Source organism: Lasioglossum baleicum, unplaced genomic scaffold, assembly GCF_051020765.1.
Source record: "Lasioglossum baleicum unplaced genomic scaffold, iyLasBale1 scaffold0112, whole genome shotgun sequence".
Taxonomy (NCBI): domain Eukaryota; kingdom Metazoa; phylum Arthropoda; class Insecta; order Hymenoptera; family Halictidae; genus Lasioglossum; species Lasioglossum baleicum.
Window position 1 is genome coordinate 1 of NW_027469172.1, and position 5000 is coordinate 5000.

Consider the following 5000-nt stretch of genomic DNA (forward strand, 5'->3'; position numbering starts at 1 on the left):
ACCTCCACGTGGCCCTCTCCTGGATTTTCAAGGTCCGAGGGGAAGATCCGGACACCGCCGCAACTGCGGTGCTCTTCGCGTTCCAAACCCTATCTCCCTGCTAGAGGTTTCCAGGGAACTCGAACGCTTATACAGAAAAGAAAACTCTCCCCGGATCTCCCGACGGCGTCTCCAGGTCATTTTGGGTTACCCCGACGAACACTCTTACGAGGGCCCGATTGGTAAGCGGTTCCGCTGCCGGGTTCCGGAATAGAAACCGGATTCCCTTTCGCCCGATGGGTGTGTGTTTATCATTTAATGATATTTTGCTCTCTCTTAGGACACCTCATCTACATAGGATTTCTCTTAGGGCTTAGGATCGACTGACTCGTGTGCAACGGCTGTTCACACGAAACCCTTCTCCACGTCAGTCCTCCAGGGCCTCGCTGGAGTATTTGCTACTACCACCAAGATCTGCACCGACGGCGGCTCCAGGCAGGCTCACGCCCCAGACCCTTCTGCGCACACCGCCGCGACCCTCCTACTCGTCAGAGCTTCATGGAAGACGCGCCTTTAAAAAAAGCTAACGTCAACCTCACTTGCCGCTGACGGCGGAGTATAGGCGCGACGCTTCAGCGCCATCCATTTTCAGGGCTAGTTGCTTCGGCAGGTGAGTTGTTACACACTCCTTAGCGGATTCCGACTTCCATGGCCACCGTCCTGCTGTCTTAAGCAACCAACGCCCTTTCATGGTATCCCATAAGCGTCGACTTAGGCGCCTTAACTCTGCGTTTGGTTCATCCCCACAGCGCCAGTTCTGCTTACCAAAATTGGCCCACTGGCACTCTGATCCAATATAATCTCGTGGCTTCATTGATCCAAGCAAGCCAGAGATCTCACCATTTAAAGTTTGAGAATAGGTTGAGGTCGTTTCGGCCCCAAGGCCTCTAATCATTCGCTTTACCAGATGAGACTCGCACACGTTCATCAAAAGAGAACGAGCGAGTGCCAGCTATCCTGAGGGAAACTTCGGAGGGAACCAGCTACTAGATGGTTCGATTAGTCTTTCGCCCCTATACCCAGTTCCGACGATCGATTTGCACGTCAGAATCGCTACGGACCTCCATCAGGGTTTCCCCTGACTTCGTCCTGACCAGGCATAGTTCACCATCTTTCGGGTCCCAACGTGTACGCTCTGGGTGCGCCTCTTCTCGCAATGAGAACGAGACGCCCCGGGAGTGCGAGGCCGCATCGTGACGCGGCCCATCCTCCCTTGATCGACGCTAAGGTACGATCTTCACTTTCATTGCGCCTTTAGGGTTTACATGTCCCAATGACTCGCGCACATGTTAGACTCCTTGGTCCGTGTTTCAAGACGGGTCCTGAGAGTACCCAAAGCAGTAGCGTCGCTGACCGGTAATTCAAAGCTTGGCCAGTCCGAGGACACCGCCTGCTAACAGCTGGTTAGGCCCGGAGCCGGCGCTAGGTCCGTACCATCCGGGTGACAAACTAACCGAGCTTGCGGCGGGCCTGACGCACACACATTCGAAAATGGATTGGTTGCGGCCCCGATACCGTCAGAGTACCGTCACGCAGCCGCGGCCAGGCGATCGAGCGTCTGCCGTGTGCGCACGAAGGCGACACGACAGGCAACAACTCGAGCCGTAGACCGACACGCAACGGGTCGCGACGTTCTACTAAGGGAGAAGTGCACGACTACGCGACCGGAACATTTGCCGAAGATGGTGTACCCTCGCACTGGAACCACCGAAGTGGCCCAATTACGGGCTATCTGCGCACCAACGGAAGCCAGCCTCGTCGACGATGAATCTCCCCATTCGATCTTGGGGGGGGGGGGGGGGGGGGGGGGGGGGTGGGGGGGGGGGTTTCTCAGGTTTACCCCTGAACGGTTTCACGTACTCTTGAACTCTCTCTTCAAAGTTCTTTTCAACTTTCCCTCACGGTACTTGTTCGCTTATCGGTCTCGTGGTCATATTTAGCCTTAGATGGAGTTTACCACCCACTTAGGGCTGCACTCTCAAGCAACCCGACTCTAAGGAGAGGTCCTCCCGAAACGCGTACCAGTCGCTACGGGCCTGGCACCCCTCTACGGGTAAATGGCCCCATTCAAGATGGACTTGGACGCGGGTTCCGACGTCTCGGGATAAAATTGACCCTCCTGAACACTACATTTCCCAACGGCAGAACCGCGGGATTCAGTGCTGGGCTAATTCCTGTTCGCTCGCCGCTACTAAGGAAATCCTTGTTAGTTTCTTTTCTCCGCTTAGTAATATGCTTAAATTCAGCGGGTAATCTCGCCTACTCTGAGGTCGTCGTACGTGATACAAAATTTTGTGTGTTTCGGCCGAAAGAGCGTAAAAGTAGTACTCGCGAAAACGTACAAAGCACAAAAAAAAAAAGAAAAAAAAAGAAAACGAAACAACACTACACGACAGAAGAGGAGAAAAAGGTAAACAAAAAACCGATATATGCCTTATGCGCCACACCAAAGTGTCAATATAATTCTTTCTTCATCTCTCGTCGATCGGAAACTCTCGCTAGACGATCTGGCCGGTTAACTTTAACGTCCGTCGAAAAGAACTTTCGGGGACTGGACGACCGACAGATCGCGCGGTTCCGCACAGAATCGACAATGAAGAAAAGAAAAGACATGGGGCGACCGACATAAAGGTTTTTCATCATTGGATATACCTTTTCTCTCTCCGCGGTGCTGTTCGTGCGTGAACACACAAGTGTGTCTTTTGCGTCGTGTGACAATCAAGTTCGAAATAAGCCTCGCCAATAGAGGAGTATACATATTATTAAAAAAAAAAAATAATAATACATATAACCCGGTGGGATTTCTTTTTCTCTATACTTCTATATAATTGAACCAAAAACCACGGGGGTACAGAAACGTTGCGCACGAAACGATTTATCATCGATCAAACGCAAAACCAAATTAGAGACACGAGAGAAAGAGAGTAAGATCTCAAGACGCTCATAGGCCGTCATCAATACGATTCAACGCGAACGTGGCGATGGAAATGGCAATCGCACAGATTAGCGAGGACACGTCGACGACGGGGAATAATTCCGACCCGATCAAGTACGACGTGCTCATCCCGCACATTGCTGCGCTTTGCTCCGCTGTCCATCGATCATCAAAGCGTTCGCGATAGAACGAGAGATCTCTTTCGTCTCTTCCCTCGAAGACTCGAAAAGGAATGTGTGTTTGTCGAAATCGCCGGCAACGACGACCCTCCGCCGTATGGCAATTATAACGTAGAGTTAAGAAACTCATCCACGCACAGGCATATTCTCTCCCTGGGGCTTAACATTGCCACACCACACACACTCTGTGTGCCACACAGTATTCTTTCTTTCTTTTATAATTTGTGTGTCCATCTCTGTAGTCTCGCGAGACTCTTGTAAATATACCTCTTTCGTATATACGCATCATTTCAGGCGACGTCGGGAGCGCGTTAAATGTTCATGAGTGGAAACGCTTCTTTCCGCAAGGCGAATCGTTTCGCAGAGAAGGTGAGAGATTTGGAGATCCTCGTCGAAGCGGTGCCTTACGGGCGGTCGTATTTTCAATACGACTCACGACACCGTAAAAACACTCACGCAAGTCCGAACGTAAGAAATACCAATCCCTACTTCGCCTCTCGTGGAAACTAGATATATATATATTTGTATGTGTTTATAAGACGCAATGCAAAAATTGGCAATTTTCACAGAACCGCGACAAACGCCGACGAAACGCCCATCATTCGCTCGTACGTAGCATCTTTGCAACCCGACTCCGAAACGCTCTTTGGCGCCCTCCAAAAATATATTTGGAGAGGTAAGCGACGGCGGGGACTTACAAGAGCAACGCAAGCAGTTTATGGTTACGTAAACGACCCTCAGCCAGGCGTGGTCCAGGAATTGTATCCGTGGACCGCAATGTGCGTTCGAAATGTCGATGTTCATGTGTCCTGCAGTTCACACGTTGACGCGCAATTAGCTGCGTTCTTCATCGACCCACGAGCCAAGTGATCCACCGTTCAGGGTAATCGTATATATTTTTGATTTACAAATCAATATATGTATATGTCTCTTGTTCTGCGGTTCGTAAGAACGCATTGTACCTGAACGCTCCAACCAGCGCGCGAAGGAGATTCGTTCAGGCGTCGTTTTAAGGACGACACTATCGTCGTCCGTGGAAACGGAAAAAAAAAACCGTCAGATACGCAACACGTATCCGACGGCCGGGCGAACAGTACATTGAAAAACCGTTAACGTGGAAAACGCGGAGATGAATATATATTCTCTGAAAACGACGGGGATCGTAAGACAACCCGATACTGGATCCAGAGATGTAATAATATTCCTCTCCTCTTCACTTCCATTTCATTTGGAATGATGTGAGAACGGAGGACTTCACAGCCGGCTCTGGCAGCGGTCATTCGTCCCAAGCTCTCGCGATGCGCACTATTGGGCCACACGCACGGAGTAGGGTGTCAGACTCACGACTGCTTTAAAAGCGAGCTTCACGAGCCGGTCCACTTCCCGTATAAAACACATTTCCATAAAATGTTGTGTGTGCTCGAGGCAACGATAAATTCCGATACAAGCGGACTCGCGAGCCGGCTCTGGCCGTAGGCGCGATCCCCGTTCTCGTCCCAAACTCGTCTGCGCGCACTATTGGGCCACACAGAGAGTAGGGTGTCGTCGGGAATAATCGCGCCATAGGCTTTATAGCGAGCGTCACGGCCGGTCCTCTCGGAACACCGTTTTTCGTCGGAACGATATTACCATATTTTTATTTTATTCGACAGATTAGCGGACTCACAGCCGGCTCTGGCAGCGGTCATTCGTCCCAAGCTCTCGCGATGCGCACTATTGGGCCACACGCACGGAGTAGGGTGTCAGACTCACGACTGCTTTACAAAAGCGAGCATCACGAGCCGGTCCGCTCTGGCGAATGTATAATATTATAATAAATATACGTTCCGTCGTCAACGAACACCGCG

At 51.0% G+C, this 5000-nt stretch overlaps 1 non-coding gene across 1 annotated transcript; it reads right to left on the reverse strand.

Annotated features, from left to right (window-relative positions):
- Positions 1-3884: 3884 nt before the first annotated feature.
- LOC143219960 (5.8S ribosomal RNA) lies at positions 3885-4039 on the reverse strand. The gene has a single exon (XR_013011511.1). It is a non-coding gene; the product is annotated as a 5.8S ribosomal RNA (ribosomal RNA).
- Positions 4040-5000: the final 961 nt, after the last annotated feature.